The following is a 23890-nucleotide window of genomic DNA, read 5'->3' on the forward strand; positions in this document are numbered from 1 at the left end:
GAAACTAGACCCATACCTATCACCATGCACTAAACAAAGATCGAAGTGGACTAAAGATATAATTATAGGGGCTGGGGTTTTAGCTCAGTGGTTTCACCGCCTGCTGCACAAGCGCAAGGACCCGAGTTTGATCCCCGGTACCAAAAAAAAAAAAAGATATAAATATTAAGACAGAAACACTAAACTTGCTAGAAGATAAGTTGGGTAGAACTCTTGAAGACATTGCCATAGGAAAAGACTTCATGAAGAAAACCTCAGCGGCACAGGAACTAGCAGAAAGAATCAACAACTGGGGGGCCGGGAATTTAGCTCAGTGGTTTTATTGCCTGCTGCGCAAGCACAAGGACCCGAGTTCGATCCCTGGTACCAAAAAAAAAAAAAAAAAAAAAAAAAAAAGAATCAACAACTGGGATCTCATCTTATTAAAAAGCTTCTGCACTGCAAAAGAAACCACCAATAGAGCTGACAACCTACAATATGGGAAAAACTTTTTAGCAGCTGTACCTCAGACAAAAGACTACTATCTAGAATATATAAAGAATTGAAAAAAATCAGACCCCCCAAACTCAAAGACCCAATTCAAAAATGGCCATCTGAAATGAACAGACATTTCTCAGACAAAGAAGTAAAAGCAGCAAACAAATATATAAAACAATGTTCAAAGTCACTCATCATTTGAGAGATGCAGATGAAAACAACCCTGAGATTCCACCGCACCCCGGAAAAAATGGCTGCTATCAAGAAATCAACAAATAACAAATGCTGGCGGGGTCATGGGGAGAAAGGAACCCTTCTCCATTGTTGGTGGGAGTGCAGACTGGTGCAACCACTGTGGAAGTCAGTATGGAGATACCTCAAAGAACTAGGACTAGAGGTCCCATTTGACCCAACTATTCCCCTGCTGGGTATCTTCCCAAAAGAATTAAAAGAATCATACCACAGTATGTGCACCTATGTTCATAGCGGCACAGTTTGTAATAGCTAAAGCTTGGAAGCAGCCCAAGTGCCCATCAATTGGAAACTGGATAAAGAAAATTTTTTTTTTTATAAAAGGGAGTACTACTCAGTCATAAAGAACAAAAAACTAGAGTCTTTTATAGCTAAATGGATGCATATCGAAGCCATACTCTTAAGTGAAATAAATAGGACACACATGTGTAAATACCAAATAGTTTCACTAGTGTGAGAATCTGATAGTGTAAACAAGGGTTAAAATGATTAAAATGAATAATTGATAATTTGAAATAGGAAAAAAGGTCCAAAGACGAAGGAGTGAAGGGAGGGGAAGGGGAAAGGAAAAGAAGGAAAGGAAAAACTATGAGAAAAGAAAAAAAATGGAAATGAAATCTATGTAAATAGGTAAGGGCAGAGGGGGTGAAGGGCACACAGGTAATGGGGAAAAAAATAAGAACCAAGATATATCATGTACAGGTACAAACACCCAATGATAAATGTAAATGAATTGTATACCTAAAGTGTACCAATAAAATTAATTTAAAAAAAAGACATACTGAAATAACGAATTTGCTATCTGAGGAATGGTTAACTCATGTTAATCAATTCAGCTATGTTTTATTTGTGTTAGCTTTCCAAAAAGTACATTATGAATGTATGAGAAACAAAGGAAAAGTAAGTTTGGTCCTATTGAACCATGGAATCTTGGTACTCCAATAAAAACAGGGCTCTTTCAGTACTGGTTGCAGCAAGCCTATATACCCAAGTGACAATCAACCAGAAACAGACTTCATAACTGTATCATATTTATGAGCATAATTTTCTTCATCTTAACATTTTGGGCATCTGAGAAGAAACTTCCTTTTGTTGTTCTCGCTACTTGAGTATATTCTCTGCCAGTTCCTCTGTCTCATTCATCAAAATATCCATCTTGGCTAAAACTTTGCTCATTTTCTTTATATTTTCATCTAAATGAGGGATATTTCTAATTGTTTCAAGATGGGTTTCCAATTTCTCAATAAAAGTCACAGCCAACTGTAGCAAATGTACCATGTATCGCTTCCATAGGTAAATTTTCCTAGCACATGGGCTTCAACAGCCTTTGCCTGAGGGACCTCTTCTTTTTTAGCACTGTTTCCAGATGACTGTTCCTGCTTTCCAGGGTGTGACACTTCTCAGCCGAATAGGAAGAATGAACGATATCTCTTGTTTCTTTTTCTAGTTCCAGAAGTTCAATTTCCAGGCTTTTCTGGTAGATTTCAGCTTGAATATCTGTGCTCTGCTGTAGTCTGGAGAAGTTCACAAAACAAGGAGCTGTTTTCTTTGATATGTTTAACATCTCCTGAGAGATCACGCCGGAGCCCATAAGGTGGCCCAGCAGTAGATGGGCGGTGTTGGGCTGGGAAGCCGGGTCCCAGGGGTTAGCAGAGGCCATGCTCTGGTGGGCCTCCTAGGAGTGTGCCAGGAGGGAGTGAACTACCTAGCATTTATTATAAACAATGAACTATATAAAATAGGATTGTTCCAGTGTTATAATAATTTTTGACTACAAGTAGTCCTTTAAGGATATTTATTCATTTAGATGTACAACATGATGTTTTCATATACAAGGCAATTACTACCATCAAATAAATTGGAAGGTCTATTCTCTCACATAGTTCCTTTCTTTCCCTGTTCTCTCTCCTTCCTTTTCTCTCTATCTCTCTCTCCATTAGATCCCTAGACTTCTTCATCTAGGATAACTGCATCTTTGCACACTTTGACTTATATATCTCCTCATTTCTTCCACTTCTCTCTAAAATTAAATATATATATATATATATATATATATATTCATTCCTTGTTTTTAAAAGCACGGCACACTTAATTTTTTTAATTAAAAAAATTTATCATTAAGTTTATTGGTACATTTTAGGTATACAGTACAATTACATTCATCACTGGGATCTTGTACCTGTATGTGATGTATCTTCGTTCTTATTTTTTCCCCTTCCCCTGCCCTCCCTTCACCTCCTCCACCCTTCCCTATTTACAAAGACTCTGTTTCCATTTTTTCCTTTCCCTTCTTTCCTTTCTCCTACCCTTCCCACTTCCCCTACTCCTTTAGACCTTTTCTTCCTATTTCACATTATCAATTATATCATTTGAACCTTATGTATACTTTTAGTTTTTCACACCAGAGAACTATTCTGTATTTACACATGTGTGTCCTATTTATTTCACTTAAGAGTATGGCCTGAATGTGCATCCATTTAGCTATAAATGTCTCTAGTTTCTCATTCTTTATGGCTGAGTAGTACTCCATTTTATAGAAAAACCACATCTTCTTTATCCAGTCTCCAGTTGATGGGCAATTGGGCTGTTTCCAAGCTTTAGCTATTACAAACTGTGCCGCTATAAACATGGGTGTGCATATATCACTGGACACACTTAATTTTAAAGTTTTTTTCTTGGTATATGTTTGCAGTAATTATTTTTTAATATTTAAGATACTTTGTTTTCTTTTTTCCTTTTTATCATTAGCATATATTTATTTTACAAAGTATTGAGTTTCAGTGCATATTTTTTTTCCGTTTTTTTTTTAAACAGAATCTCACTATGTAGTTCAGACTGACCTTGAACTTGCTGCAATCCTCCTGTCTCAGCCCCTGAGTTCTGGGATTATAGGCATGTCCCATTATGCCTGACTCAGTGCATGTATTTTGGTCATATCTAACCCCCCATTACCATCCCTTACATGTCCTTCCCCTTTATTTTCTTCCTTTTATTTAATAGTAGTCTCTCTTCTACTACTTTTATGTCATCTTTTTTAGATTCCACAAATTGGGGAGAACATGAAATATCTGTCTTTCTGAATCAGGCTTATTTCACTCAGCATGATGATCTCCAGATCCATCCATTTTCCCGCAAATGACAAAATTTTGCTCTACTTTATAGAAAACAATAATTCATTTTGTATGTATACAACATTTTCTTTGTCCATTCATCTGTTGATGGGCACCTGGACTGGTTCCTTATTTTGGCTATTGTGAATTACTGTATGTGGTGATAGACACAGGTATGTAGGTATCCTTTTAGTATGCTGATTTTAATTTATACTCTCTTTGAAAAATTATTTGCATTATTCCTTAGCTAATCCTTTGTCATTTACATAAATAAAAATTATCCTCAAGGGATTGTGAATTGGGTGGGGAACATGGAATGGCTTCTGGGGCAGGTGACAAATTTCTGTTTCAGATTTGCGTAGTGATCTAGAGGTGCCTGCCAGATGTATGTTTTTTTTTTGTGACTTGCAGTGTCTTTTATTTTAAAATTAAAAAACTTACTCAACCCAGTTATTATATGCATTATTACAAAGGGGAAGTATAGAAGACTAGATCAGTGAACTTTTATTATGTTTGTAAAACACATAAAATAGAATTAATATGTAAATAAATGAGATCATTATTCCTGCCTTTTTAATGGGTCCTTCCATGAATGTACCAAATTACTATGTTAATTTTCCATTTTCATTTGAAAAATTCTGATGCCATGACTGTAAAGATAAAGTGGAATTAATGATACTATAGATCATAACAGAACACACATGGTAAAATTCATAATCAATGTTATGTCATAATCAATGTCATCAAAAGATGAACCACATTTTAAGAAGGACTCATTATTATAACAGTGGTAAACATACTAATATTCACCTATAAAATAAAAAGTAAAGACAGGGACCAAGGGTGTGGCTCAATTGTACAGTACATCCTTAGGATGTATGAGGCCTTGGGGTCAATCCTCAGGACAAAAAAGAAAGGGTAGACAGAAAAAAGAGAGAGAGAGAGAGATCAGTGGATGAGAAGTTGAATATGTGAATCCACTTTTGTGTGACTATTAAGAGAGCTAAAAAGATGCCTTTGCTATGGCAAGGATGTATTGAGCAAGTTAATATGATCTCTGGTGAAAAATGTGAAAATTGCAGTTATTCTCAATGTAGAATGCAGTTATTCTCTATGAATCAGTATCTTCAGGATAATTAGCTCATAAAGAAAATGAATCTGCTCAAGCATTCTCCTGGTGAGGAAACACGGAAGTATTTTAGGAAATCTGAGGCTTTATGACAGATCAGAACTAAGAACAGAGAACCCATCAGAAACTAAGGTAGACCTTGTCTCTCTCCCCTTTACCCTGGAGCTGTTGCTATGCTTCTGCAGACTCCCCCTTCATCTTTGTCCATTAGCACAGGTGTCCAGAATGGTTGCCCAATGGTCTAGCAGAGCCAGCAACTGAATCTCTCTGAGCCCTAGTTCCAGATTCTTGGAGAGAGATTCTGGTCCACTCAGTCTTAGCTAAGTGTCTAGTGATGGCCTGAACAATGGTGGATAAAAGAGATCACAGAGTGGAAGATTCTTGTCCAATATAGCCAATGACATGCCACTAATGAGTCATTCAGTCCTTCCACCAGTGCCTGATGATCACGAGCCTGACCATGCTGAGGACTCAGGGTGAGTAAGATCCAGTCCTTCCCACTGAGGTCAGACTTCAGGAAGCAAGTCAGAAGAACTGAAGAAATCCTTCAAAGAGGATAAGGTAAAAGAAGTGTGAATAGAGCCATTCAGGGTCCTAGAGGAGGGGATACCAGCAGAACAAACCAGAAGTATGAGTATCACAATTCACAAAGCACATTCATGAGGCAAAAAAAAAAAAATAGACTTCAATTATTTACATAAAAACTAGGAGTTTTCTTTCAATGAAGGACAGTATGGATAAAGTCAATAAGAGACAGGTCCAAGTGAATATTTTTCAATATCTAACATTTACTGTTCGAACGCAAATCAGTAAAAAATGATGAGTGGTCCAGTGGAAAATAGGCAAACCTTAGGAACAAGTAGTTACCAAACGAGAAACCCAAAGCATCAAGCATCTCAGACCATAAAACTCATTTGTAATCAGGGGACATCAGTTAGGCCAGCATACTCAGCATGCCAGAGTACACTGAGGGAAGCAGGGTTGAGAGGCTGTGCTCTGGGGTGGGGTGTTACCATGCATCCATCTCAGAGAGCACCCAGGAATGGGTATCAAAAGACCTGTTAGAGAATTCTCATATGGCGAGGAAGACAGGGATAGCATTGAGAAGCCATCTTGGAAGGGTAATTTGTGCCACAGTTAGTTCTCGATTTTAAAGACAGTGGAGAAACAAGGGGAGATTTTAAGCAGACCAGTGACATGGCCAGAACAAAGCTGATGACTCCTGTGGAGTTAAACCAGTGTGTGGGGAGTGTGGGCATGGGGGGACATGATGGCTGGAAATGAATTAAAAGACATGCATATAGGATGATGTACACTGAAAAGGCAGAATACAAAATAGTATGCAAGTGTTAGCTATTATTCTATTATAAGAATGGCAGAGTACATTTCATAAGATCAAAATTGTATCTAGAATTAAGCACATTCTATTTAATATTCATAGTATATTCTTTTTTAATATTCTTTTTTTCATGAGCAGCATATTTACAATTTTTATTGCACAAAATACTGTTTAGAATCCTAGAGTATAAATATTAATAGCATTACTTAAACAAGCAAAAAATGTACATAGAATTTAAAGAGTCATTTTCCTTTGATCTTGTCTAACAGGTGAGGTCTCCTTTGGTGGTTTCTGGCAGCTATTTTTATGTGACTAATGTGAAAATTTAGAGTTTCATTACCCTTTAAAGTTTTCAATTACTCTTCAAAGAATGTAACTACTCTTTGTGAGATTATGAATGATTTGCAAAATGTGTTTTACATTTTCTGTGGTTTCTGAAATAAGGTTGCACCTCTATAATTTATAATTCTGATTTGTTTAGATGAATCTAGGATTTGTTTTAGGTAAAAGTGCTTTGAAACAGTAAATCTTTAAGCTGAACTTATGTGTCTTGTGAAATGAACTGGATGATCCAGTGGTACAGGATGTCTCCGCTGCCCATGGTGGGCCCAAGCACAGGTGCTGGGGAGGACAGGATGCCTGGACCCTGGGTATGGGCAGGTCCTCTGCACTGATGTTGGCTGCACAGCACTTGTGATTTTAAAGCCAAGAAGCTGGCCAGTTCCATGAAAATAGATGATTGGCCAATAAGTGCTTGTTAGCTTCTGATTTGTATGCACAGAAATTTAATTACCTCTACTCTTAGGCTCTGTTCATTTTGTCTTCTATAACTTGAATATTAATTAGTGTCCTATTCTCTTTCCTGTACATCTCCCAGATCAGGCCAATGCCAATACTGAGAATACACAAAAGTTGTTTTTTTGGGTTTTTTTTCACTTGCTTCTAGTTTTCTCACTTTGCTTTCTCCCTCTGCTCCCCCTTCCTTGTTTTTTTTTCAGTCCCAGTCTCTTGTCTTTCTTTTTTGTCTTCAGTGTCCTGGGATTAATGGTTTGTGTTCTCATTAATCCACAAGGAGCTCTCATTGAGCCCTAGGCACAGTCCAGACAAATGGACTCTAAGGAGACTGAATCAGAGGAGTGACACCCGTTTGGCAATGTGGTATTCTAAAGCCACAGAACCATGGACACATTCAGTTATTTGATGAGATGTTTAAAAAAATACTTAGTGTGGAAGCAAGCTTTTTATTTTATTGAAGATGTCATCTAACTACCAGAAATGGTATTTTATTGTACCAGGGATTATGATATGTGATGTTATGTCAAGTGTAACTTCCTTACTGGTCTTAATTTAAGCATCTTTAAAGAATTATTTTAAGGGCTAGGATGTAGCACAGATATAAAGCTGGGGCCTGGCATACTTGAGGCTCTGAGTTCCATCCCCACACTGAAAAAAAAAAACCCAAACCAAAAGACAACAAAAACCCCCAAATAATAGTAATTATCTTCTACTTTTTAGCCATTACCGAGTTTAATATGTTAAAGTACTAAGTGAATACTAATTAAATAATATAGCTGCACATTACCAAATATATCAGGTGAACTCTTTAAAATAGTGTGGAGATAAATTATGAATAGAAAGAACTGAATTTTAGGCACGAGCTCTACCTCTGAGCTACATCCTCAGTCCAAGAACAGAATTTTAAATGGTTACATTTTGTGAAGGAATTCTATTGTTAATTATTTAATAATTAAAGATTGTTCTGTCAATAAGGTGCCTATATGAAAAAATGAGAAAATGTAGCTTGGAGTAATTTGGAGAACTGTTTCAGTTCTGATTTTATAGAGTAAAAGCTATATTATATTAGAACACTCTTAGGCACAGTTTTCACCCGAAAAACAGAAATTATTTGATAATATTACTGCTCTTTGCAAATTATAAAGTATTAGATGAGTGTAAATTGTTGCCATGATGATATGATGAGTCTTTTAATGTATATATTCTCATGTGATCTTCCTGCAGCCTTGTGGTTGACATAGAGCAGATTTCATTATATTTTTCTTTGTAGATGAGGAAACTAAGGATCAGAAAAGATTAGTGATTGATGTAATATTACCAAATATGGCAGAGGCAAAAACAATAAAGCCTGAGTTTTCTAACCCCTGAATTGGTCTGCACTATGGTTTGGACATGGTTGAACTGTGTCCTCCAAAGATTCCTATGCTGAAGACTTGGTTCTCAGGACAGCAGAACTAGGAGGGGTGGGATCTTTAAGAGGTGGAGACCTCTGGGATATTTTAGGGCATGGGTGTGTGCCCTCAAGAGTATTGTGCCACTATGATTTCTTCTTTGCTCTTTCTTTGTTTCCTGGCCATGACATGAATAGTATGATCTACCACATGCTTCACACATGATATGCTACCTGGTCATGGCCCCAAAGCAAAAGGCTGATTGGCTGAGGACTGAAACCTCCAAAATTATGAGCAAAAAACCTTATTTGTACACTGTCTCAGGTATTTTGTTATAGTAATGGAAAGCTGATAGACACAATCTCCATTTAGTCAAATATAAAGATAATAATAATATCTAATTTGAAGAGTGGCTAAAATAAAATAAAATAATGTGTATATTATACGTGGAGTTAATAAACATCCACTAAAGAAAGTCTTAGTTACAAATTTAGACCCACATAGGTGGAGAGAAGAGGAACTAAATATGTCTACAGTGGCTTGGGTTCTTAATCCCTCAGGGGACTATGCTGGAGACCAGGAAAAAAAAATCCTCAGCACCCACTCTGACCATTAAAATAGCCTGCAATTCAGCATGTCCTTCCTTTTCTTCCTGAGAAACAATGAAATCATTTCTCAATTACTTAAGGAAATGGAAGATTTGCAGTCTCAAATGCAAGAAGCACATAAACTTATAAATTCTATTAAAATGCTAAAAATATGTTTAGAATTTCAACAGTAAAGAGAACGGGGCAGGGCGCCATCAACAAAAAAGAGAGCTTGGTAAATTTCTGTGAAACAAAAAGTATATAGGAAAGGAATTGACTGATGAAGTAGCCAGTAGAAAGCCTAAATTATGAACGAGTAGGAGACAAATGTGAGGGGCTTACAGGTAAAACCTGAGAGCCTTCAGATTCCCACAGCATGTGCCAGCAGGCTGCAACAGGGAGACCTATTAAAGAGCAATATTTTAAAAGTAACCCTCCATTTCCATCCACTTTCCTATTCAGAATGTTTTGTGTCAGGTGTTGAACCCTTGAGCAAAGAAAATCTCTCTTTTAAAAATTTTAATTCAAGTTTATTTTTTAAATGATTCATAAAAACATAAAATTGTATATATTAATGAGGCAATACTGTATTGAACTATGAAGGCAATATAATGGGAATATTAAAGTCAAAGAGGTTTCTCAGAGATTTTTCTAAAATGACACATTTACAGAACACTGGACCAAAAAACAAGAGGCTTAACCTAGGAAGCCCAAAATATACTGTACTTTTAATATTGTGTATTATAATAACTAATGTTCATGCCAAAACCAGAGAGCAAAGCAAACAGAAGGGATAAACTTAAAAAAAAGTAACGTAAATTCCAGAAATTGTAAGGAAAGAGATGACAAGATTCGGGGGAAAGCTGATAAATTTTAATATAGAATTTGAGAACCTAAGAGATTTACAAAATTCTAAAAGCTTCTAGAGAGTAAAATAGAAAAAAAGACATCTACCAGACAGTTATTTGATTTGAATGATGGCAGAATAAAGATACTTTCAGATGGACAGGTCCTCAGAAAACTCACTTCCTGCCCACTCCCTTATTGGAAAAGATTGGGAAAGTTTTCTGGTAAGATGCAGCTGGCCCAGAAAAGAGCCAGGTTCAGAGAAGAGGACAGGGCTCTGGAGGGAGGTCTCAGGAGAAATGGTATGGCTGGCCACCAGTGTAGACAAAATAGAATGCCTGTGCACACAGAAGGAAAATTAAGGAAAGATAAAATGAAGGCATCTGTCCCAAGAAGGTAGCCAGCTCAAGAACAAACACAAAACTGCCAGAAAAGTGAAGTGTAAACTGGGGATGCCAGTGCATACACATAATCTCAGCAGTCTAGGAGGCTGAGATGGAAGGATGGCAAGTTCTAGCCCAGCCTAGGCAACGTAGTGAGAACTTATCTCAAAATTAGAAAATAAAAAGAGCTGGGGATGAAGCTCAATGTGAAAAGCACAGTCTAATATGAAAAGCAACACACAAACACACACAAACACCTAGTGTTTCAATAGCAAAATGGATTAGGTTCCAAGCAATGAATAAAATGAGTGAGAACTTGGAAGACAGTAGGGATACCATCAAGAGAACATATGATCTTAACACAGGGGCTCCTCCTTACAAAAACAATTGCAGAGCAATCAGAAATTCTGGAGGAAAAAAGTATAAGAAAGACATTTTTAAAATACAAAGTAAACTGAAATGTGATGTGCTTGAATTTTGTTAGGACTGTTCATAGGTGAGAGGGGGAAGTGCCAGGAAGAAAACATCATTTTTATAGATGCTATTTGACTATTCAGTGTATAATTTTTACAGTCATATTAATATAAATGTTGTTAATTATTTATTAATATTTCCTATCACTTCATAGACAAATATCAGCAAAGTTCAGTAGGGCTGCAAAGCTAGCTAAGAATGTTACCAACTGTTAATTACTTTTTAATGTTTGGAGTCACATTGTAGACAAATAACAGAAAAGTTTATTAGGGTTTCAAAGTGGGCAATAAATATTATCAACTGTAATCATTTAAACTAAAGAGTGGATATGGTGACAAATGCCTGCAATCTCAGCTACTTGAGAGGCTGAGGCAGGAGGATCACAAATTTGAATCCAGTCTGTGCAATTTAGTGAGACCCTGCCTTAAAATAAAATGGTCTGGGGATGTAGCTAAGAGGTTGAACACTTGCTTAGCATGCAAAAAAAAAAAACAAACAAAAAAACCCCAAACAAACCAAAAAACAAAAAAAAACCCTGGATTTAACCCCCAGGATTGAAAAAAAATTTTTTTAAATAGAAATTCAACTGACAAGGTTGCAATGAAGTGAGAGAGCAGAGCTACTGAGTCTTACTATACCAGATGAGAGAGGGCAAAGCAGGTTTCTGTAATGGAACAAGAGTTGCAAGGGAGGTGTTTGGCGAGGGTGCAAGGGATCTACTACATTCTTAACTGTCACAGAAGGGGGTGAATAGTGACAATTAAAATTGACAATTCAGTTGTTGCATAAATGCATAATTTACAAATATGGAGCTAACTACTAGAATAAATAAACATATCATCAGTTTAAAAGTGGTGACCATGTTGGGAAGAGAAGAAGTGTAAGGTGGTAGAGCAGGGGACTGTTTTTATTATAATCCCTTCACACTTGTTTTAGTCTGGTATATTTTTTCAGTTTAAATTAATTAAATTCTAGCCTGCATTGCATGTTGTTAATTCTTTTTCATGTTTCCACTCTGACATGGTAAGTATGTATTCTGTGCTATCCTCTATGCAGCTATTACCCCAATCCTGTCAATACAACTTAAGAACTACTAGGACACTTGACAAAGGTTTAGAGATGTTAAATAAATAATCACTGGAGTCTGTGAAGCTCCTAAGAGCAGAACCAGGTAGAAAGGTTCTTATCCATTCAGATCAACATCAGTGCTCAGGTGAAAGGTGCAGATTTACTTAAGAGGAGGAATAGGCCTAGAAACAGTTAAGAGAAGGGTTTTCTCTAGAGCTCTGAAGAATTACAAGGTTACAAGCAAGGTGTGGTAGTGCAAGCTGTAATCACAAGTTTGAGCCTATTCTAGGGAACTTAGTGACTTAATGATACGCTATCTCAAAATAAAAAATAAAAAATGGGCTGGGGATATAGCTCAGTACATATCCATTGTTTTGGTTTCAGATTTTCTACCATCATTCCAGTCTTGACAACTTCCTCCTGTTTCAGCAGTTTCTTTGAAGCAGAAAAGCATGATGTACATTTCTAAAAGTGCATTTCTTATTATGTCTTATTTAAAAAATTAATTTTTCAAATCATACTCAGGATCCCAGCTCTCTCTGTCTTCACTCTTGATGACAACAGTGTGATTCACTCTTAAATTTAAATGAGCTAAGTTCTGAGTTCTAATGGTTTGAACTTTAAAAGAAGCATATGAGACATTTTCTCCATTAGATATGTGGGCCATTCATCAAATTAAACTATATTTATTTTACTTTCTCCTTGATTTTTTAGGAACTTACTCCTTCAGTTTTTCCCATTTTCTCCAACCTATTGTCAATCAACTTCATGGATGACTAGTCATCACATCTGTCTCTACTTTCTCATTTTCCAACTCCTGAAATCTGATGTTCTTGTCCTTTCTTCCCAAAAGCCCTGCCACACTGCTATGGTTTCCTCAGTTCATGACTCAGAGCTCAATGTGAAGTGTGCTACATCATATTGTAGGAATTTTAAAGAACACTTCATTACAGACACAGAAGTCAAGGGTAAGTAAGAGAAGCTTAGGCATGGGTCTCCTTACCTTCCCATCATCTCTAACAGAGGCCCAGGAGGATCTTCCTCCTGCCTGATGAGCTCTTTCTCCACTGGTATCCCTTTGAGGGTTAACTGCTAGAGTTAGGAACTTAGGTGTCCCTCAGAGTCCCATGTGTTAAGAGCATGGTGCTATGGGGAGGTGGTGGAACTTTTCAGAGGCAGGACATAAAAGGAGGTCTTCAGGTCCTTGGAGTTGTGCCCTCAAGGAACTGTGGGACCTTGGTCCCTTCCTCGCTTTCTCTTTCTCTTTTACTTCTCAGACAGAAAGTGAGCACACTTATCCTTCTACATGCTTCCACCATGATGTGTTGCCTTGCCATAGGCCAAAAAGCAATGGAGCCAACTGATCATGACCTGGAATCACCAACATTGTGACCCAAAATGAACCTTTTCTTATGGGTTCATTACCTCAGGGTGCAGAGTAGGAGGCTTCCGGGCCACCATAGCACCACTCCTCATGCAGAAGAGGTGAGCCACGCAGGAGCCAGCAGCACCTCCCCAATTGAAATGAGATGACAAGTAAACAAGTCTCAAAACCAGACTTCCAGATCACCTACAGCAACCCCAAAGGGAAATGAGATGGAACACTCTGGTATTCAACCATCTGGACTCCCTGAATTGGCAACAAAAGAGGATCTGGAAAAAATGAAATCAGAAATAATTTCTCAGATAACAGCAAAGATTGTGCTCATAGTGAAAGACATGATTAATAAATCCAGAGAGGAGCTCAGGAACATGATGGAATCCCAACATAGGAAACAAATGGAATCCATAAAACAGATGCAAACAGATTTCCAGGAGATTAAAACTCCATTGAAAGTCTACTCAGCAGAATGAGCCAATGTGAGGACAGAATTTCAGATATAGAAGATAAGATTGCAATTAGTGACCAGGAAAAGAAAAATTGCTTTAAAATTGTAAGGGACCATGAGATATCAATCCAGCAGGTGCTAGACAATGCAAAGAAGAATAACATAAGACTGATTGGAGTCAATGAAGAAACAGGAGAGAGTGCAGACAACATAAAAAAACTGTTCACAGAAGTAATGGCAGAAAACTTCTCAAGAAGGGGAAAAGAGGGGTGGGGATTTAGCTCAGTGGTTCTGCTGCCTGCCTCGCAAGTGGAAGGACTGGAGTTTGATCCCCGGTACCAAAAAAAAAAGGGGGAAAAGAACTTTATATACAGATAAGTGAGGCATATAGGACTCCAACTAGCCTTGATCAAAAAGGTCTACACAGGGGCCAGGGATTTAGCTCAGTGGTTTTGCCACCTTCTGCACAAGCACAAGGACCCGAGTTAGATCCCCAGTACCCAAAACAAAAAAGTCTACACATAGGCATATAATTGTTAAGATTCCAGAAACTCAACAGAAGAACAAAGTTCTACAAGCAGTTGGAGAACAGATACAAATCACATACAAAGGAGAGCCCATCAGAATCACAGCAGACTTCTCAATGCAAACCCTCAAGGCAAGAAGAGGTTGGAGTGATGTAATAGTGATATTAGGAAAGCAGAGTGAGCCCAATTAAACAACCTGATGCTGAATATCAAGCTTCTAGAAAAAGAAGAGCAGGACAAACCCAAAGGTCATACAAGGGAAGAAATAGGGAGGGATGGAGAGGTTGAAGGCAGGGCAGGGGAAGAGAGAAAAATAAGAACCAAGAGAGATTATGTAAAGGTGCAAATTTCCAATGATGAATGTCATTATATTGTATACCTAAAATGTACCAATAAAATAAAATTTTAAAAAATAAGTTTATTACCTCAGGTATTTGTTATAGTGATGGAAAATTACTTAACACATTAAATAAGGAAAAATTTTCTTGTTTGGAGGATATAGATATCTGCTACTTTTTTTTCCCTGAGACAAAGCTCACTAAGTTGACCAGGCCAGCTGAACTTGCTATCCTGAACTTGCCTTACCCTGAATAGCTGAGATTATGGGTTTGCACCACCATACCTGGCTGGATACCTGCTCCTTAAGAGTTTTCAGAAAACTCTAGATCCTAGCCTGAAGTGTCACTGGGGTCCATGAAATATTGTACTCCCTCTTACTGATGGGGAAAAGTTTTAGACTGCTTAGTAAATTAACTATTGAAGTTGTCATAGGAATAAAATAGGTAGTGTATCCCTTTAGAAAATTGCCTTAGCCTGTTGCTCTGGTTGTTTATAGTGATATATGACTCTTTTGACCTATAGCCCTCCTACAGATAACATCTTAAAAACAAAGTTACAATGCTTGGACAAATTTGTGATATATGTGCTTCAACTGTCATGTGTTTGTGCTGGTAATCAGTGACAGGAACCACCTGTGTCTAACCATTAAACAAAACTGGAATTTTGTTTGCTCAGCAAAGACCACTAGGGATGAAATAATGGCTAAAAAGGATATAAAAAAGAAACACTGAACAAAGGGACCCATGGACACTGACCAGACCACTTTCTGGCGGTCCTGCCTGCTTGCAAGTGAACTTTTACTATTTTACCCAAATTCTGTGTCTCCGTGTATTTCTTTCTACGATTTCTGGAACATTGCAATAGGAAGGAAGGAAGGAAGGAAGGAAGGTAGGTATGTTACAGGTCTCCTGAGCTTGGGCCCGAGGATTCTAGCTCTTATTTCCTACCTGTACCTTTCACTTTTCCCCTTGCAGTTGGGTCATGATAAGCTCCCTTCCTCATTTTCAAGCAGTTCTCACAACAACCCCCACCCCTATATGTAGTAGCTGGAAGTGTAACTCAATACTTAGGAGATGGCTAGTGTGGACTCTGTTCAGTCTATGGCTCGGTGTCAGCTTAGAGCATGAAATACCACTGACGACCTCCTCTTGAAACTCTCATCTCTCTTGGCTTTTCTCCTGCTTGTCTGACCTTCCAAATCTCATTTGCTAGCTCCTTTCATGCCATATAAATGTGAGAGATGTAAAATTTAATGCATATTGTTTAAAATAGAAAAAAATCAAGAATTTTATTACTTTGTACAGAATTTAGATGTATGAAAAAATAGAAATACACAAAAAAATAACTAAAAGAGTTGAATATGTTATTTTTTCTGGAGAGATTAGATGTCATCAACAGTAAACAATGTAACACTATAGTCCACAACATTATGATGGTGGAGACTACCCATGTGTGGGGCCAGCAGATAACTAGGAAATTTCTTCACCTTCCTCTCAGTTTTGCTTGTAACCTAAAACTACAGTGAAAAATAAATATATTTCTTAAGAGTTATTCAGGGCATAAACATTGTTACAAAAAATAATGAGTCCTAAAAACTGTAGAGAATTGTTGACAAATCATTATTGTTCAAGTCCACAGTTTACTTTGGGACTCACTCTTGGTGTTGTGCACTCTGTGGGCTTGAAGAAATATATATATTGATATGTAGCCACCATAACAGTATCATAGAGAGTATTTCAACATCCTAAATACCTTCTGCATGCAGCACATTCATCCTTCTCTCCCACTAAACCCTGGCAACCACTGAGCTTTTTCCTATCCCATGGTCTCTTTCTGACAGAATGTCATCCACTGTGGTTATAATCATGTCATGTAGTCTTTCCAAATTGGCTTCTTTCATGGAGAAATATGCATTTAATCCTCCATGTCATTTTATGTCTTGATAGCTCATATCCCTTTAGCACTGAATAGTATTACATTATCTGGATGTACCACAGTTTATATCCATATATCTAATAACAGAGATCTTGGTTGTTTCTAAGTTTCAGCAGTTCTGAGTTATGGATATGAAAAATAACAACACAAATAAATTTCTATGTGAACTACAATGAAAATACAAACAAAACTCTACCACAGAAATTATCTTTGCTTTAATTAACACACCTAAGGCAGTTTTCACACATGAGAACAGCATGTTCCATACACAAGTATCGCTTACACTGATAGCGCATGTGTTTTGTTTTCCTGTCTTCTTTGGTAGGACACACTTGATATCTTGCTGGCCTTTCTGTTTTCTTAGGAGTTTCTTGTGATGTTTCACCTATCTGTTCACTGGTCTCCTCCCGAATTCTTTTGCAGAGTTCTTTGGCCAGATACATACTGTTCTTCCTCTGTTATAATTGATCATTTAACAATTCCAGTTCTGATCCTCTAAGAAAATTTCTCTGTGATAATTTACTCCTTGTTATTTTCTTTGTGAACTGTGAAACTATGCTTGACATGTTCAGGATCAAAAAACAAAAACACAACCATTGGCCAATGCTTTGCTGCATAACTCGTCAACAACATCTTCTCTGCCTTTCATTTTGTTGTGAAATGTGACCATTTCTGGCTCCATTTGTGTTGGGGACCCACTATCAACCCTTTTTTGTGTATTTTATTGAGACAGGGTCTCGATATGTAGTCCAGGTTAGCCTTGAACTCACTATGTAGCACAGAATGACCTTGAACTCACAGGACCCTCCTGCCTCAGCCTCCTGAGTACTGGGATTACAGGTGTGCACCACATACCTGGCTTCACTATCAACTTTATCATCATGATGTAATGTCAACAGTATCAATACTACTTTAAAAAAATACTACTTTGTTTTACTTCACCATATAGGAGTCCGATGTTATGTCCTTCTGAAATCCAAAGATTGTACTATACATTTCTCTATTGTGAACTTACAACATTTTTTAAGGAATCATGCCTTTGTTCTTGTGAATAGTTCCTGTGCTGGTCAACTAGTGTTCTTTTAGCAAATGTAGTATCATTGGGTAACTAGTGAACCAATTCAAATGTGATATTTGGATTACTTTTTGAAATAGGTGCAACAAGTCTGTTCATAAAAGCATATAAAGACCTGGTGGCTGAGTTCCAGGATAAATTTCTAAATTCAAGGTGTAAAATGTCTTTGCATCTATCAGGGAATATATTTTATTCCATATTTATAAGGTTTATTTGGCACATATTGGTGAAGCTTCAACAACCATGAAATGATGTATGTTGTTTGTCAATTGTCATGTATTCAGATAGTGTATAAATTGTTTGACAGTTCAAAATAAAAATGGAAACAAAGTCTTTGTAAATAGAGAAGGGTGGGTGGAGGGGGTAAAGGGAGGGCAGGGGAATGGGGAAAAAATAAGAACCAAGATACATCATGTGAAGGTACAAGGTCCCAATGATGAATGTAACTGTATTGTCTACCTAAAAAGTACCAATAAACTTAATGGGAAAAAAAAGAGAATAGCAGCCAACTGTCAATGGTTTTTCTTTCTTGGTAGGTCTTTTTGTCATCAAAATGTAGACAATTTTGAAGGAAACTAAATCTCTTGAGTGTCATTATTGTTCCAAAAATCTCAACACCACATCTGTTGCTTCTCCATAAATCCTTTAGATTCTAATGATAAGAATGATAAAATCCTCCTATGAAGGTTTTTGGTTCAGATAGTGAGGTGTCATGATAAATATATTTTTGAGTATTACTATTGACGTATATAGAATGCTTTCTTGTATTTCATTGTTAGTGTATTTCACAATGTCTTGTAGCATATCGTCCCTTACAAACAATTTTCAACATTGAATGGTGGTGTTGGCATTCTGTCCAATAGGTTTCACTCTTGAAAAGAACCTAATAACATTTTCTGACCTAGCTCTAATGTTGGATTGTTCAGGTGTACATGACCACTTTGTAGCATTTTGACTAGTCAAATATTTATTTAAATTACTGTTTTCTTCCTCATCTGAATCACGGTCTTCATTCTGTACTTCTCTATCTGTCGAATCTTGCTAACTTCTTTGGTTTACATGACCTAAGTGAGACATCATCAATAGCTGAATCATCTGATGATTCACTTTCAAATCCTCCCAAAGTTGTAAAAGTGGATTTTCATGCAACATTATACTGGGTTGGGCTAATTCTATAAGAAAAATCAAAAGAAATCATTTAATTAAAAATAATAAATACAAAAAAAGTGACATGGCACATAATGTGGGTAAATCTTACCCACTTTGACATGTGCACACACCTTGCCATTTGTTGTACCAAGTGGCTGAACACAAAGATGGCTTCCTCTATTTCCCTAGCATAGCTACTGAGATGTAGAGCTGGCTACCATTATGCTAATGTATATGTTTTCATTAAAAAGTATGGTATGGGCATCTTCAACCCTTAGTGAGGAACCGAGGGTCAGTGACGGCAAAGTAGGTGTGGGGAAGCATTCTACAGCCCTATAATTTGGTCTCGGTCTCTTGATGAGCCTGTTCCTCTGGACTTCAAACTTCACAGTCCCCTCCTTCTGCTTAGGTAGAATAGGATGACTACAGAGAACTAGAGTTGGATCTTTCTTAATTCTTAGATCAACTGACCTGCTTAGAATTTTTTCTTTTCCTTTTTTTTTGAGAGTTGGAAAGGAGGAGGAATTTAAGAAGGTGTTCTTTTGGGTATTCCAAAGTGATTGCTTTTCATTTTCCTCTGCTAGAAATACGAGGGGATTTTTCTCTGATACTATGAGAACTTGGTCAAACTTCTGGAAGTAAAAACCTCACAAAAGCATACCCCCTCCTATGCCTGGGTCCCTTTGGAGATCCCAGGCTTCAGACCTGTCCTTTCTGAGCCTCCAGCACTAGCCAACTTCAGTGCAGGTTTTCTTGCCCTGGCACTTGTTCCTACAGAGGTTGCTGCTGATTTGTTTCTGCTCCTATAAGTTGTGATTCTCCATATTCACCTATCTTTCCAGTTTTAGAGGCAACAGTGTGATCTGGAACCTCACTTTTTCATAAATCTATAAAGACTTGCTTCCTCCCCATTTGTTTAGCTTTACTTTTTGTCAGAACAAAGTGTCAACTTCTGAGCCCTTTACATGTTGAACTGGAAATTGAAAGTCCCCACTGTTTGTTTTGTTAAACAAAGTAGAACTATTTCTTTAATGAAAATTAAAAGTAAACTTTGAAATTCTCAGAAGAAAGGGTGGGAGATAAATATCTATAGGTATTCCTATATGAAAATATCTTAAGATTTGTTAAGAGATTGTCTTAGTTACTTTTCTCTGATTGCTGAGATAAAATACCGGACAACCAAAGTTAAAGGGGAAAAGGGTTTTAGAGGTTTCAATTTATAATTGGCTGACTCCAAGGCAGGGTGGCACGGAAGAGGGACATGGCAGAGGAGAAACAGTTCAGGGCAGGTAGAAGACAGCAAAAGCAACCAAGGGACTTTAACAGCATCATTCTGCTCCTTTTATCTTATCCAGCCTTCTTAGGGCGGGCAGCACTCACACCTTTAATCCTAGTGCCCTCAAGCCTATCACCGCACCTTGAATCAATCCCAGCATCACACCCTCTAGATCCAGCCACTTCTGAAAAAGCCCTATCCATGGCCACATGAGGCTTGGGGGGTGGGGGGTATATCTAGACACAATAAAGACGAAAATCACAAAGGAAAGGAGTGTATTGCTCTGTGTATGTGTATGTACCTGTATATACCACGCTTGCATATGTGTGGAATATTTCTGGAAATATGTAAAATAAACTCAGAAGACTGGTTGAGGCGGAGGAGGCCGAGCAGAGCGCCCCCAGGACCGCGGTGCGGCGGCAGCTCCGGCTGCAACAAAGGCGCCGCGACCCCGGGTTGTACCGTACCCGCCGCAGCCAGCGCCGGTCCTGCGGACGCCGAGGCGGAGGAAGTATTTGATGGTGCACTTGGGAAGCAAAAAGAAATCCAAGAACCAGATCCTGCCTATGAAGAAAAAAATACAAACTGATCGAGCAAATAGATTTGAGTATTTATTAAAGCAGACAGCTGTTTGCACATTTCATTCAGCCTGCTGCTCAGAAGACTCCAACCTCACCTTTGAAGACGAAACCAGGGCACCCACAAATGAAAAAGGATGAGAAACAGAACTTGCTCTCAGTTGATGAGTGAAAATATTTGTTGCATATACACAATTGGAAGCTTCAGAATTGGGGAATAAGTGGTTTTACTCATCTGAACCCCTAACCTATACACTGGGCAAGATTATTCAGTTTCTAAGAGGATGTATCTGAATCTGGACATGGGTAGTTACCGACACTGTAGAACAGAGCAAGAGGAAGACGAAGAACTATTAACAGAAAGCTCCAAAGCAACCAATATTTGCACTCAATTTGAAGACTCTCCATTATATGTGAAATGGGGTAAACTGAGGGATTACCAGGTCCAAGGATTGAATTGGCTCATTTCTTTGTATGAGAATGGTATCAGTGGTATCCTTGCTGATGAAATGGGCCTGGGCAAGACTCTTCAAACAATTTCTTTTCTTGGGTACATGGAGCACTATAGAAACATTCCCGGTTCTCATATGGTTTTGGTTCCTAAGTCTACATTACACAACTGGATGAGTGAATTCAAGAGATGGGTTCCAGCCCTTAGATCTGTTTGTTTGATAGGAGACAAAGAACAAAGAGGTGCTTTTGTCAGAGATGTTCTGTTACCAGGAGAATGGGATGTATGTGTAATGTCCTATGAAATGCTTATTAAAGAGATGTCTGTGTTCAAAATATTTAACTGGAGATACTTTGTTATAGATGAAGCTCACAGAATCAAAAATGAAAAAATCTAAGTTGTCAGAAATAGTGAAGGAATTCAAGACTACAAATCGACTATTATTAACTGGAACACCTCTTCAAAACAACTTGCACAAGCTCTGGTCGCTTCTTAATTTTTTGTTGCCAGATATGTTCAATTCTGCTGATGACTTTGATTCCTGGTTTGATATGAAAAACTGCCTTGGGAATCAAAAGCTAGTAGAGAGACTTCATATGGTTTTGTGTCCATTTCTGCTTTATCGAATTAAGGCTGACATTGAAAAAGAGTTTGCCTCCAAAGAAAGAAGTAAAAATCTATGTGGGTCTCAGCAAAATGCAAAGGGAATTGTATACCTGGATATTAATGAAGGATATAGATGTACTGAACTCAGCAGAGAAAATGGACAAGATGAGGTTATTGAATATCCTGATGCAGTTGGGGAAATGCTGTAATCATCCATATTTCTTTCATGGAGCTGAACCTGGTCCACCTTATACAACAGATATGCATCTAGTTACCAACAGTGGCAAAATGGTGGTGTTAGACAAGTTGCTCCCTAAATTAAAGGAACAAGGTTCACGAGGACTAATCTTCATCAGATGACAAGAGTATTGGACATTTTGGAAGATTAATGCATGAGGAGAAATTATGAGTACTGTAGTTTGGATGGATAGATACCACGTGATGAGAGACAAGATTCAATCAATGCACACAATGAACCAAACAGCACAAAGTTTGTTTTCATGTTAAGCACATGTGCTGGTTGGTGGTCTTGGGATCAATCTTGCTACTGCTGATGTAGTAACTTTATATGATTCAGATTGGAATCCCCAAGTAGCTCTCCAGGCTATGGACTGTGCACATAGAATTGGACAAACCAAGACTGTCCAAGTGTTCTGCTTTATAACTGATAACACCTTAGAAGAAAGAATAGTGGAATGTGATGAGATGAAACTCAGGCTGGATTCAATTGTCATTCAACAAGGGAGGCTTGTGGATCAGAATCTGAACAAAATTGCGAAGGACAAAATACTTCAAATGATTCGACATGGGGCAATGCATGTATTTGCCTCAAAAGAGAGTGAGATCACTGATGAGGGTATTGATGGCATTTCGGAAAGAGCTGCAAAGAAGACTGCTGAGATGAATGAACAGCTCTCCAAAATGGGTGAAAGCTCACTTAGAAATTTTACAATGGCTACAGAGTCAACTGTGTATAACTTTGAAGGTGAAGAGTATAGAGAAAAACAAAAGATTGCGTTTACTGAGTGGATTGAACCACCCAAACAAGAGAGAAAAGCTAATTACGCTGTTGATGCATATTTCAGAGACGCACTTCGTGTTAATGACCCTAAAGCACCTAAGGCTCCTTGACCTCTGAAACAACCCAATGTTCAGGATTTTCAGCCCCCCCCCCACATTTATTTGAATTACTGGAAAAATAAATTCTGTATTGCAGAAAACTAACAAGGTACCTCGGAGCCCCAAACTCCCCAATGTGGCACAGGCACAGAAAGAAGAGCAGCTCAAAATTGATGACACGGAGCCCCTTAATGACAAGGAACTAGAGGAGAAAGAGAAGCTTCTGACCCAGGGATTTACCAATTGGAATAAGAGAGACTTTAACCAGTTTATTAAAGCTAATGAGAAGTGGGGTCGTGATGATATTGAAAATATAGCAAGAGAAGTGGAAGGAAAAACTCCAGAAGAGGTCATTGAACACTCAACTGTGTTCTGGGAAAGATGCAATGAGCTCCAGGACATAGAGAAGATCATGGCACAGATTGAAAGGGGAGAGACAAGAATTCAAAGAAGAATAAGCATCAAAAAAGCACTTGATGCGAAGCCTGGATGGTACAAAGCACCTTTTCATCAGCTCTGAATATCATACGGTACCAACAAAGGAAAAAACTGCACAGAGGAGGAGGATCATTTTCTGATTTGTATGCTTCACAAGCTTGGATTTGACAAGGAAAATGCCCATGATGAATTGCAGCAGTGCATCCGCAACTCTCCTCAGTTCAGATTTGATTGGTTTCTTAAGTCCAGAACTGTAATGGTTCTCCAGAGGCAGTGTAATACCTTAATTACATTGATTGAAAGAGAAAACATGGAGCAAGAAGAGAAGGAGAAGGTAGAGAAAAAGAAACAAGGACCAAAGCCTTCAACACAGGAGCGTAAAATGGATGGAGCACCTGATGGTAGAGGAAGAAAAAAGGAGCTGAAGCTATGAATGCATATTTGTTTCATAATCACTAACTTTGAAGCAGTAGTTCTTTAATTTATGGGTCTTCATAAGATGTACTGAACAATGCTCAATTGTTATGTCATTCAGAGACATCAGGTTTATCTGTTTATTGAGCTAGAAATATAGTATGTACTTTCATTTTTTTAAATGGAACAGCTGTGCTAAAATTTTTTTTATCGTTAACACTTGAAGTAAAATAGGCTTCATTTATTAAAAATTGATTGATTAATTGATTAAAGTTGATTCTGAGGAAGGAAACTGGGTAGTTT

General features: G+C 37.8%; 2 pseudogenes; one reads left to right on the plus strand and one right to left on the minus strand.

The window, feature by feature from the left end:
• Positions 1 to 445: 445 nt before the first annotated feature.
• LOC101713156 (HAUS augmin-like complex subunit 2 pseudogene) lies at positions 446 to 2747 on the minus strand (annotated as a pseudogene).
• A 17556-nt stretch (positions 2748 to 20303) lies between these two features.
• Positions 20304 to 23606, plus strand: LOC101712774 (SWI/SNF-related matrix-associated actin-dependent regulator of chromatin subfamily A member 5-like; annotated as a pseudogene).
• Positions 23607 to 23890: the final 284 nt, after the last annotated feature.

Source organism: Heterocephalus glaber, unplaced genomic scaffold (assembly GCF_053883595.1).
Source record: "Heterocephalus glaber isolate CG9 unplaced genomic scaffold, H.glaber_assembly_v1.0 deba00001461, whole genome shotgun sequence".
Taxonomy (NCBI): Eukaryota; Metazoa; Chordata; class Mammalia; order Rodentia; family Bathyergidae; genus Heterocephalus; species Heterocephalus glaber.